The sequence below is a fragment of the Bactrocera neohumeralis genome, unplaced genomic scaffold (assembly GCF_024586455.1).
Source record: "Bactrocera neohumeralis isolate Rockhampton unplaced genomic scaffold, APGP_CSIRO_Bneo_wtdbg2-racon-allhic-juicebox.fasta_v2 cluster11, whole genome shotgun sequence".
NCBI lineage: Eukaryota > Metazoa > Arthropoda > Insecta > Diptera > Tephritidae > Bactrocera > Bactrocera neohumeralis.
Window position 1 is genome coordinate 14,607,710 of NW_026089624.1, and position 14,236 is coordinate 14,621,945.

Here is a 14,236-nt window from a genome sequence, read left to right on the forward strand (position 1 = left end):
GGAAATAGCAAAGTTGTTAGAAATGCTTAAGCTTTTCGAAGCAATTATAACAGACGACATAACCTTCCGGATCTCTCCACTTATTTCTTGTTCTCAGCATGGTTTTCGTAAAGGGAAATCTACAATAACTAATTTGCTTGAATTTTTATCACATGTATCAACGGGCTTTAGGGAGAATAAGAATACTGATGTTATATTCACAGATTTTAGTAAAGCGTTTGATAAAGTAAGCCATTCACTTCTTTTAAATAAACTTGATCTTCTTGGTTTTCAACCACTAAGAGTTTTATTATATGCTGACGATGTAAAACTTTTTAAAACATATACTTCAAACAGCGAAAGATGTCAGTTGCAAATCGACTTAAACAATATAGTTTCTTAATGTGATAGAAATGACATGCCATTAAACCTTAAAAAGGTAAAACGATGTGCTTTTCACGTAGATCTGTAGACTCTACTTTATACGCAGTACAAAACTTTAGGTTGGAGCAAGTATGCAGTTTTGTTGATCTGGGAGTAACTATGGGCCCCAAATTCAATTTTAATCTACACGCATCTTCCACGGGTTTTAAAGTTAAAGGTGCAAATTATTTTTTTATTTTCTTTATTTTCTTATTTTGTGATAGATTGAAGCATATTGGCATTAGCTTCTTCAATTTTCCTTTTTTTATATTTTTTAATTTCTTGCCGGATTTTGATAATTACATAAATCAAAGCAGTAATTATTGCCAAAAATAAGAGTGCTCAAAGAGTTGGGTGAGATTTAATTTCTTCTTGGCCCATATTTAAAAGGTTTGTATTTTTAAATTTTAAATCTATATTTTCTGATTCAAGATATTCGAGGACATCAAACCGACTAGGCTGATTTGATTTAATATGGTTCCAAATTATGCTACTTGGATTTTCATAAATTTTGTTGTCAATTACTATGGTGTTATTGAAGTCTACTAAATATGTACCATCGAGGTCGATGTTATCAACTGTGTGTTTTCCTGATATTAAGATTATGCCATCTTTAATAGCTTCTAATTGTTTGTTTTTTTTTCTTTAATTTTCAGACATTCTCCTTTTTGATTATTTAAAATTTTAGAAAAGCAAGTTGCTTTAAAATCCATTTCACAATAACTAGCACTTAATTCTATTTTACATGTTTTAATGTTGGAGTATGTGTTTTTACATCTAATTATTGCATTTTCTATTACTAATTTTCCATCGCTTTGACTTATAGATTTAGCTTCATATAGTATACATATATCTTTAATTACAGGGTACTTAATATATATTACAATTATTTCATTATTCTGTACTATTTTAAATTTAGATGCGTCAATTACATCTGTGATTGTAAAATTATTGTGTTCATGACTTACAATATCTTTAATTTCTTTTATATTCAATATTGTTGGGTTAAGAATTCCGACTTTTGCTAATACAATAGTTTGGAGAGTATTTTCTAGATCTGTTAGTATTAATTTATTTCTGTGTTGCATTATGTTAATTAAGGTTGAACTATTTTCTATTTTATTGACAATATTTGTTAGTTGTGTAACTACCTCAAATAATTTGGAATTTGTTGTAAACTGTCAATTGTTATTTTCTATGAGTTCAGATAATTTCGCGTTTATTCGTACAATATCGTCATGATCTGGTGTTCCCGAAATCCATTTCCATATTGTACCGAGTTCATTTATACCTCTTTTCGATTTTCTCCCCGTCGTAATTTCTAATTGTGATATCAGTCGTTCTATTTGGTCCATTTCTAAGTTCTTGTTGAATTTATTATAATAAACTGTGTTTCCCGTATCACTAGTCTGGATTTTTATAAAGTTTGAGCTATGTGATTCCTTAATTAGTTTTGTTTTTGTGTCATATAGAATTCCTTTATAATATGTCAAATTTGTTATGTGAAATATGTCTCCCCAGTCAGTGTAAGTCGCGGCTGGTCCAATTTCTATTAGGACATAATCGTCTCTCGTATAGTCAGTAATTTCGCATTGAGTGAATGGTATCAAAAGGATAATTATCGATGTAAGAATCATTTTCTGGAATTAATTTTATAATTTTATATTATCTTTATGAACTATTCTTGACTTGCTATATATTTTTGCAGTATTACCTAAATCTTCTTTTACCCTTTGTTTTTTGTATTTTGGTTGTAACTTATTTCTTTCTCCTATTATTTTTTCATAAGTGTATAACGTCATTCTTTTTATATGTTTTTATGATTCTATTCTTATTATTTATTTCTATCATTTTTTCCTGTGCGTTGCTTAGCTTTAATGGTATTTCATTGTGTGTGATTTTATTAAGATATATATCTATAGGTTTTTTATTAGTTACGGAATGGATTGATTTATTGTATTGTTGAGCAGCCCTGTAGATACTTTCTAAATCGCTAATTAAATGGTATTCCTGTTGGATACAACGTGATAGTTCTATTAGGGTTGAATGTACTCTTTCAACTTGACCATTTGTGGTACTATGTTTCGGGGCGCAATAATAAACTTCGATGTTCATTCTCTGCATTAAAGATTTGAATTGAATTGAAGAGAAACCTGGTTCATTATCGCAGGTAATGTGTTTTGTCTCGGGAAAACTTTGAAGTATGTCGAGGACCTTTTGATCTAGGTCTATTCTGTCATCTATTTGTTTGATTATTAAGTATTTGGAATAAGCGTCTACTGCTGTTAAGAACTTTAATTTCTGTACAAAAAATATGTATATATGAATTTGTTCTCCTTCCTTTTCTGGTATAGGGGCTTCACCGATTGGTACTCTTTGAGGGTGACGATTGTATTTGTTTTTGTTACATACATATGTCACAATTTCGAACATATTCCTTAAATTGTTTGGTCATGTCTGGCCAATAATATAATTTACATATTTGTTTTAAGTTTTCTCTAAAATTTCTATGTGCTCGATTGTGTGTTTCCTCGACAATCATGTTTTGATCTTCTGTGTTAGTTATGTCCGTTGGGAAGTTTTTAGTATAAAGAAATTTAATATTGAATGTTTCTAATAATTTGGATTTTATTTCGTACAAATCTTCTAGATCTTCTTTCAGTAGATGGAATAGGGAAGTGTTTAATGCACTCAATTTTTTTTTGGGTCTGTTTTAATAATTCCTTGGGCAACCATGTATCCTAAAAACTCGACTTCGGTTTCATAAAATTTTGATTTTTCTAAAGATATTTTCATATTGGCATCCTTAAGTGTTTTGACTGTTACCTGTAAGTGTTCTCTATGTTCTTCTATATTATTTGAATAGATTATTATGTCATCGATATATACATGACAAAACTTTCCTACATAATTGTGTAATATATTATCCATCGCTCTTTGAAATATGCTAGGGGCATTCCTTAATCCGAAAGGTAGTCTTAAATATTCATATTTGCCATTGTTGACACTAAAAGCTGTTTTTTCTATATCCTTTTCCTGCATTGTAATTTGATGGAAACCTGACTCTAAATCTAGAGTAAAGAAGTATTTTGCTGTTCCTAAGTTTGCTAATATAACATTTGTGTCTGGGATAGGGTATTTATCGGGAACTGTATTTTCATTAATTTTCTTATAATCTATAACTAGCCTAAGTTTTGGTGTACCATTTTCATTTATTCCTTTCTTTGGTACAACCCATTTAGGGGCTTTTGCTTGGACGTATTATACCATTATCTAATAGATTCTTTATTTCATTGTTCACAAAAGTATTAACGGACAATGGGTATGGGTACTGTTTACTCCATATGGGAGTTTCAACAATTGTGCGTATTTCAGCTTTAACGTCCGTTCTGAAGGGTAAATTTGTATTTATATTTGAATGAATTTTTTCGATTTCATTCTTTGTTTCTGTTTTCAAATATTCAAGATTTCCATTTTTTTAAATTATTATAAGCGGTATTATTCTTCGCTGGCTTTCTAGGATCTTTTTGTCCCAGAGTAGTACTTAAATTACATAATTGCTGGCATAATTCATCAGCGGGCGCCATAGGAGCATTTGAGCTTCCCAAGGTAGTATTAAAATTTCCATTATTATTTTCAATATAAATTTTTTCCGTTTTGTTATTATATTTTAATATTTCATTCTTTAAATCTATTACAACTCCTGCTTTTTTCAAAATATTAAGCCCTATTAACATATCTGCTTCTAAATTTTCTATTACGTAAAATCTCTGTATTGTATTGAAGATACATATTTACATCACTATAATCTTCAATAGTGGTGAATCCGTTAATTGTTTTTACTGTTTTAATTATATCTAATTTATCTTCATATAAACAAGTGTTTGGTTTGCAATAGCAACAAGTGGCTCCTGTGTCAATTAGGACTTTTAGTTTTCTTCCTGTTACTCCGCAGTACCTATAAATGTATGGGAGTCTTGTCTTCAGCCTAAAAAAGCCTGTTCTTGAATATTATTTATGCGTTGAATTTTAGATGGAGGTTGTGGTGTTCTTTTATGTTCTTCAAAATTCCGTTTGGCGTATGTTTGTTAGTGTTGAGTTTGTTTGTGGATACTGGAATCCACGTCCATTGGTTCAGGTTAGTTTCTTTGGTATCCTTGATTAAATTTTTGTACGTATTGTTGGTTATTTTTGTTCTGGAATCCTTGGTTATATCTTTGTGCATATTGTTGGTTATTTTTGTTTACTTGAGGGAATCTTAAATTGTTCTGGAACTGGTTATTTGTGAAGTTTAGAGGAGATGTTCGAGGATTATGAACTTGCAATTTTACTGGGTTCGGCTGAGCCTGACTCCTACTGAATTGGAAAGCAAAATTTGCTCTCATATTGTTTGAATTTAATTCTAGAGCTTTCGCTAAAGCATTTGGTAAATCAGATGGGGCTAACGAGAACAAAATGTTTGATAGGGAACCGTTAAGTCCTGATATGAATATTCTCATGGCATTTTTCCTGTGTTGGTCATTAAGTTGATCTACTAGTCCCTTATTTGAACCATGTGACATTATCGTCTTATTAATTATCAAAGTCAATTTTTTATTGACTTCGTTATAATAATCAATAATGGACAAGTTTCCTTGTCGAAGAATGCTTATCTCTTGTTCAAGGATATGGATTGGTCGCTTATCCGCATAGGCGAAATCCAAACGACTTATGATCGCGTCAAAATTGAGGACCGTTCTGTGATTTGTAAGAACGTCATTTGCGTGTTGTATTATTTTGTTTCTTAAGATCGTTAGTGCGGCAAAGTATCTTTTGCTACCACGGTTATACAAAGACATTGAGTTATGGGCGGCTTCTCGCCAACTAACGTATGCTTCAGGTCTTCCTGCAAACTCCGGTAAGGATTTTATTACCTCTAATGATTCGTCGCATCTAACATTTGCGTCAATAGTCTGTACAGTGTATTCTGTTATATTATCTCTCGTCGTTAATTGAGTTATTTGATTTTTCAAAAGTTCTATCTCATTCTGTAACGAAATTGTATTCCTTTTTATTAATTCTGAAATAATTTCTGCTGTAAGCATTCCTGTGGTATTGCTTGCTACACTCATTTTGCTAAATTTTTCTATAATTTTATCCAGTTTTACTAATATCACTATGATACATTCACTCAAATTTTTCTCAAAGGATTTGTGTCAATCGTCTGTCGTATTCTAACAATTAAGTATGTGTGTTCTTATTAAAGTCTTATATATATATATTATATACTGTATTATATTATGTTATATATCGGGTGATTTTTTAAGAGCTTGATAACTTTTTAAAAAAAAAACGCATAAAATTTGCAAAATCTCATCGGTTCTTTATTTGAAACGTTAGATTGGTTCATGACATTTACTTTTTGAAGATAATTTCATTTAAATGTTGACTGCGGCTGCGTCTTAGGTGGTCCATTCGGAAAGTCCAATTTTGGGCAACTTTTTCGAGCATTTCGGCCGGAATAGCCCGAATTTCTTCGGAAATGTTGTCTTCCAAAGCTGGAATAGTTGCTGGCTTATTTCTATAGACTTTAGACTTGACGTAGCCCCACAAAAAATAGTCTAAAGGCGTTAAATCGCATGATCTTGGTGGCCAACTTACGGGTCCATTTCTTGAGATGAATTGTTCTCCGAAGTTTTCCCTCAAAATGGCCATAGAATCGCGAGCTGTGTGGCATGTAGCGCCATCTTGTTGAAACCACATGAGTCAACATTTAAATGAAATTATCTTCAAAAAGTAAATGTCATGAACCAATCTAACGTTTCAAATAAAGAACCGATGAGATTTTGCAAATTTTATGCGTTTTTTTTTTAAAAAAGTTATCAAGCTCTTAAAAAATCACCCGATATATATTTTACTTATACTGTTCTTAAAAATAAGCTTACGAGTATCTTTTTTTCTGTGGTTGCTGTTGCTATTACCGCTGTTCTGCTGTAGTTGCTTCTGCCGTTGTTGCTGCCACTGCTGCCGCTCCGCTGTAGTTGTTTCTGTACACTATTTTCGTTGTTGTTGGTTTTTTAATATTTGCCTTGTTGTGGTTCCGAAACATTTCGGTTTTTGTGCTTTCTTTTTAATAATTTTCTTGTTGTTGCTTTGCCAGATATTTGTTGTTATTGATGTAAAATATATTTTGGTGGTATTTGTTGTTGTAAACTTGTTATGTTTAATATCTTTTTATTTTGTTGTTATTACAATGTTTTTATTGTTGTTGTTGTACTGTTTTGTCACTTGTGTCTCTTTATTGTTGTTTCAGTTTACTGCAGCCTATGTGTCTTCTAAGAATTATCTGCTTGATTGACCAGTTTCTTTTCACTGAAATTGTTGTTGTTCTTTATATGCACTGTTTTTTTATTTTCAAAATTTTATTAAAAAAAAAAAAAAATTTAATATATTTTTTTAACTTTATTTTAGTTTATAAAAGTTTTAATTTGTTTTATTTTTCTTTTCTCCCTTTCCTTTCCTGGGATACTTGCTTAGGTTTTTTTTACACTTTTTTCTCCCTTTTATAGGATATTCGATTTATAGTTTGTTTCCGTTACCCTTGTTCATTTGGGTAACCTTATGGAAACTTGGAGGTTTATATTATTTTTTTTTATGGACCCACACTTCCTATATGGACATCCGTGTCCTTTTAGTGGAGTCGAACCACACTTGATGAAGGATATTTTTGTGCGGGTCCCTGCTCGGGCGCCAATTAATTTTTTATTTTCTTTATTGGGTTTTTTAAAAAGTAACTTATAACTATTGCTTATCGCTTATAACTCACAACTGATGACTGCTGACTGCTCTATTTATCTCTTAATTTTAGTTCTTTTAGTACTATAATGCTGATCATGCAAAAAGGATGGCTGTGGCATTTCTTGTTGCGTGATCAAGTTCTTCTTGGAATTGTATTCCAATAGATTTTATGATGACTTTGCAAATTGGCTATTGTTGATTTTAATATTCTTTGTTTACGTTAATTCTATTTGTTATGATAGGCGGTTGGCTTGATCCTATGGACGAATGTGGTGTCGACTTACATCACATATGTGTCTAATAGAGATGAATAGGATAGGGGTTTATTTTAGTGGGTTTAGGTTGCACTAACTTGCACTTAGTTTTGTTAAAAGTTGGTCTAAAGAATTTAGAGATCCGCTTACCACAAAAATTCTTTTTACATCTCTGGTGAGGCCTATATTAGAGTATGCTTCTGTGGTTTGGAACCCTAGTTACCAAGTCCATTCGGATTCTTTTTGCCTTAAATCATTTGCATTGGGATTCCAGTTTAAACCTTCCCCCTTACACTAACCGTTTAAAACTTATAAATCTCCCGACACTCGCTAGTCGTAGGGAGATGTTTGGTACAATATTTCTTGTAAAACTCATGAAAGGGTCAGTCTGTAACTCATCTCTCTTATCTGATATTAATTTTAACGTTCCCGCTCGCTCTACCAGGCAGTTCAGACCCTTACTTTTAAAATTTTCTAGAACAAATTTTGAGTTAAATGAACCATTCCGCCGTATATGTCATGATTTCAATTCTCATTCCAGCACATTTGATCTAACAGACTCACACTTTACCATTAAAAAAATTATTTTATCTACTCTTAACAAGTAACATTTAAAAATAATAAACTTTAATCTAATTCTTAATTTTGGCTGGTGAAATGTTAGTTTCTGTAGCTAAGCAGCTTAAGATCGCAACGCTTAAAACTCTCTTGCCTCTTTATGACTCGGCTTATTCCGCTCGTTCGCGGATTGCGCCCCTCGCGTCGGTTGGGCAAGAGGAGGGTAATCGTTGGGTATTATTATATTACTTAGTATTGCTTTTATTTACATTTTTACAACATTTCACATTTTATATACATATATTTTAAATCATCGAAATCGAATTCGTTGCGGAAAGAATTTTCGATCGAAAATGTTCATGCGAACATTGATACCGTCGATTACTTACTTTACCATACCATAAGTAAACTGTGTTATCAACAAATTTGACAAGTTTGAAAAATAAAATAAATTGTCTTAGCTTTTTGGTTCTTTTTAAAAATATTTAAAATGGATAAAATTGCATTATATTTAAGTGATACTGATAATGAAAATAGTGTAAACATTCGTCGTGGGCGCAGAAATTTGAGGAATATTTCAAAAGGTATGTTGGAAATGGATAACCATAAGTGAGTTGAACTATTTAAGCTACAAACAAACAATATTTTATTTACATATGTATGTATGTACATAAGCAGTTTCTTCAAAATTTTTCGGATCAACAAAAGGGGGAATGCGAAAATGAACTTGGAAATCACAAAAGACAAGGTTCTCTTTCTCTAAAAATAAAACTTGCTGCATGTCTGTGTTTCTTAGCCACTGGCAGTTATCAACATTGTCTTGGAAAGGACTTCAATATAAATATGGCCCAATCGACAATTTGTGTTGTATTAGATGAAGTACTCAACATTCTTGAGTACAGGCTATGTTCAAGGTGGATTTCCATTGACAAGACCGCCAGCGAGGAATTAGAAGCAAAAAAATATTTTTTTGGATAATCAAAAATTCCTGGTGTGGCAATGGCAGTTGATGAAACTTACGTAAAGATAATGGCACCGTCAAGAAATAAACATCTGTATTTAACCGCAAAGGATTCTCAAGTCTGAATGTTATGGCGGTTAGGCTTTTTCAAAATTAACTTTTCACTTAGTATTCTGTATATATGTACATATATGTTTTTCATATGTAGGCGTGCGACCACAAGATGCAAATACGATACGTTTGTGCGAGTATCCCAGCAGTAGTCATGATTCTCACATATGGAATATGAGTGATCTGAAAATCATTAGCACATCAAATTATTGGAGAGAACATGCATATTTAATACTAGGTAACAATAATTTGGTAAAACTACTATCAATTTATACGAATGTACTAATCGAATATATATTTTTTAAAGGTGACAAAGCCTACCCTCTTCAACCGTGGCTCATAACTCCGTTTAGGGAATCAATAACATGCGTCCGAAAAAGGAGATTCAACACATATAATGCTAAATGCCGAATTGTTATTGAGAAAACAATAGGTTTATTATATAAAATTGGTATTTCGTTGTCTTTGTAGTGAACGAGGACTACATTACGCACCATATAAAGCAGCGCGTATTGTTAATTTATGCTGCGCATTGCATAATATTCGTTTGCATTTTAATTCAAATTAAAACATAAATGTGTTAAACCTGGATACAACTGAAATGCATATTCCAATGAAGATGAGAATGATATAGATGCCTACCGACGAAGCAAATAGAATTAGAGATTTTTTTTAATGTAAGTTCATATTATGTGTTCATATCAAAATTATTTAAATAGACATAAAAATTCAGTAAACGAATTGTTTGACATTCAAAATAAAAACCTATGGCTTATTTAAATGTTGTAGTTCGAGTTCTAATTTTTCTTCTAATCTATCAATGAATAAACTTTTTTTTCCATCACAGCATTATATTGCTTCATTTCCTTCAATTTATCTTTTCCAATTCCATAGAGTTTTCTAATCCATCTGTTTGTTTCAGTCTGTTCTTGTGCATGTTCGTTCTGTTGCTTCATAAGCGTGTTTAGAACCCATTTTGTTTATTTTCTGTTTCGTTTGCGGTGTACTTTAGTTCAGGTGGTCAGTATCTCGATTTGCTTCCATTTGCTGGTCAGGCGATGAAAATGATATTTCATTTTGCATTTGGGGCTGGGGAGAAATGTTGTCTCTTCTTACTTGTACTAGGGTTGTCATCTGAAATGTGTGTTGATGTTCCCAAACTTTGTATACCTTTCAATCACTCTACTGATGTGTTAAGGGAAGGTATAGTGCTGACCTCCTCTTCGAGGGAACTTAAATTTACTTGGTTGCCCTTCAACCACCTCCTGTTCCAGATATTTGCTGTGTATTTTTAATCATTTTCCTTCTAACTGCAAATTTAAAATCAGTCCAAACCTATAAAAGAACCAATATTAACCGATAATATGAACGCGTGATGTTTTTTTATACCTTTTTCCATCCAGCCCTGTCTTTGACTGGAGGGCCCATAGCCTTTAGCTTTTATGAAGTGTCTTCCCAAAAAGCATTTATAAGCGGGTGTTCTTTGAGAAAATCCTTTAGCTAAGTCTGGGTGCAACTTCGTTATATCCACTAGTACTTCGAATTGATTTTTGTTGGTGTGTTTTTGTTTCTTGTCTTTAAATGACACATTTAAAACATAATTTAATGCGTTCTCAGTATTTTTTTTACATAAAAACTTACATTGATCCATTCTTGCCAATTTACGCAGTTCACTCATCAACGGATAGATTTCGACGAATATTTTCGATTTTGTGAAAACTTCATTTTCGATACCATTTCAATGATTTCAATGTAATAATTTTCGATCGAACTGTCAAGTTTTTCGATCGAAACAGATTGAATAATTAGACCAGTGGGTCTAAAGGGCAACATGTAAATGCCCATGAGAGAAGCACTATTTTCTTAGGTCGTTGCCAGTAATAGAAAACGTTTGTCCCTGTGATTTATTTTTTGCAAGGGTAAACGATATCTTCACAGGAAACAGTAATCTTTTAAAGAAAATAGGCAAATCTGTCGGAATCATCGGGATTCGCGGAATGTGAGCAAGCTGTCCGACCGCGGGCCCAGTGATGATTGTTGCTACAATAACTTTGTCGCGCAATTTCTTTATCAAAAGCCTTGTGCCACATACTGGGAGGCCTTAAATTTCTCAATAACATAAAGGGAATACCTCTTTTTAATTTAAATTCGTTAGGTGGCAATCCGCCAGGATTGAGAGAATTTAAAAATTCTTGTGAGTAGTGCATTGTATCTTTGATGTTGCACATGGATTTGTAACTTTTAAAATAACCCGGGACTTTTTCCATAATCATTCTATTTATCTCATTTACTGAGTCGTTTTTCGATGACACTATCGCCCTCAAACAGAGCCAATTAAAATTTCTTTCTTTGAGATTTTCGATGTCGGGATAGATCGTGTCTAAGGGAATTTCTAGACTGTTAACAGTTTGAGCCAATTAATTCATTGTCTAACAATACTTGGGAGCTATTTGCAACTGTCGATGGCAATTTTGCATCTCCAAGTTGAAGTATTTTTTGTGAGAAATTTTCACTGTGGTTATTTGTACGCAAATGAATAGTTTCAATTGATTTAATAACGTCGGCACGTGTACCTTTTGTTATAACCGATAGCGTTTGAAGAAAGTCTACAGCCAACACAAAGGTTACGCCCCCCCTTAAAATTGCCTGAGTTTTTGATGTCTTTTAATGTGCGGTTCACAGCTTCTACAGGAGCTCTTTGGCTCATGGTGCACTCATCCTAAATTGTTTAAATGAGTTAAGCATCCCCCACTCTACCTGGGAAAAACTGGCGCACCCTAGCAAGACAGCATAATACACCACATCCGATGGCACCGTATACTTACTTCACCACAGCTGATGACACCAACACAACTCACCATACCTATGCACCCACTCATCAAAAAGGATGGACAGCGGGAAAGCAGTTACAATTCGTTCGAAACATTCGCCATATACTCATCCGCACATCAACTTTCATCGGCAAGGCATTCGCTTCTTTACTGCGCCGCGTCGAAGATTATTACATATTCTTATATTTACATCGATCGGAATAATCTTGCGCGCTATGCTTGACTTTGAATAAAAAATCATCCGGATACTATTTCGTTCACTTGCCGTGGGTTTTAATCGTACTTTCGCACGTAGCGAGTACATTTAGATATGTTACAGATTTTGTAATTAAATGTAAAATAACAAAATTACCTTAGTTAATTAAATTAACTTATTTAAAATAAAACAGAGCATTTTTTCTTGCCTCCGCTTAATCATGGCACCTATCGTTTACCGAAAGGCACCTCGGATAATTAATAAAAAAAAAAAAATTAAATACATATATGTATGTCCATATAAACAGTGAAATGAACATACATGAATGTGTATACACAAATTGTGGTGACGAAATTTTAAAGAAAGATAAACCACAAAAATAAAATAAAACAAAAAACAGTGCAGAAAAAGTGCAAAAAAAACAATATGTACGTAGTATATAACAAACACAAAAACAACAAATAAAAGTGTGCGGTGCAAAAACAAAACAGTGCAATAAACACGCAGAACAAAAAACAAAAAAAAAACAACAAAAAAATAGTGCATTTCTATATATACACATATGTATTTACTAATATATGTATGTATATCAAAACAAATTCAAAATTATTTACTAATATATGTATGTATATCAAAACAAATTCAAAATTTCGAATTCCTAATTAAACAAAAAAGAAAAAAAACATTAACACATTTTAAAAGTGAGTGCCAACAAAACGAAAATTGTATAAAAACAGTCGAAATAAGCTAAAAATACATACATACGGAAACCACTGGGCGCAAAACCTATCAGTAAAACATACATAAAAGTATATACCAACAAATTAAACGCGCGCTAAACTTAAACACAAAATATAAATTAACAAATTAAACGGGCGCGAATCTAAAACAACATAAAATAAACAAAAAACGCTAAAACCAAAGACAACTAACTGCAAGCAGAGAGAAGGAGTTGACATCAGAGGCCCGAACAAACTTAGACAGATATAGGCACAAACAACAACGCGCACAAGAAACCAAGCAGCTGGAAGAAGGAGGAATTCGAAGAACACGAGCAGGCATGCTATACACAGGAATATACCCTACAAAACCAAAGTGAGCGTATTCGGTTCATTTAGTATAATTTTACCATGCATATATGTATGTAAAAATTTCTGGTTTATGTACATATACTTGTACAATTCTTTAACGCGATTCTATAACGCTAACGAAAATATTGCGGGCTATTATATAGCTAGCTAATAACCGTATGGAGGATGGAGTCATGTGTAGAAGTTCACGCAAGTGAGGAAAGTTTTCTGATCGCCATTCACTTGGGAGTGGCCAGAAACGAATCTTTTACATATGACTCAAGCAGCTCACGACTTCCGGTCTTTGACCAAGTATCCTCTGGGTAGCCTAAGAACATCCGTTTGAAGGCAAGCTAACGTGAGAAGGCAACACATCCCCTCCGCAGGGATGTGCGCTGGGTGTGGGACCCACCACGTAACAAACACCCCTAATGAAAATTAACAAAAAGCCTCGGATGAGTGACCCCTCTTTTGATGACGACCATGGCCAACGAAATAAGGACTACGATATAAGGGCATGCACCTGGAATGTCCGGACCCTTAATTGGGAAGATTCCTCTGCCCAGCTGGTTGATGTCCTCATGAAAATAAAGGCTACCATCACCGCCATCCAAGAAATGCGATGGACAGGACAAGGACAGAGACGAGTAGGCCCTTGTGACATTTACTACAGTGGCCATATAAGGGAGCGCAAGTTTGTTGTGGGATTCGTGGTGGGAGAGAGACTCCTTCGCCGAGTACTATCATTCACTCCGGTGAATGAACGTCTAGCCACACTCCGCATCAAAGCGCGGTTCTTTAAAATATCGCTGATTTGCGCCCACGCCCCGACAGAAGAGAAGGACGATGTGACCAAAGATGCCTTTTATGAGTGCATGGAGCGCCCTTATGAGAGCTGCCCCCGCCACGATGTCAAAATCGTGCTAGGCGACTTTAACGCCAGGGTGGGCAAAGAAGGTATCTTTGGCACTACGGTCGGTAAATTCTGCCTCCACGACGAAACATCCCTAAATGGGTTGAGGCTGATCGACTTCGCCAGGGCCTGAAATATGGTTATCTGTTGTACTAGATTCCAG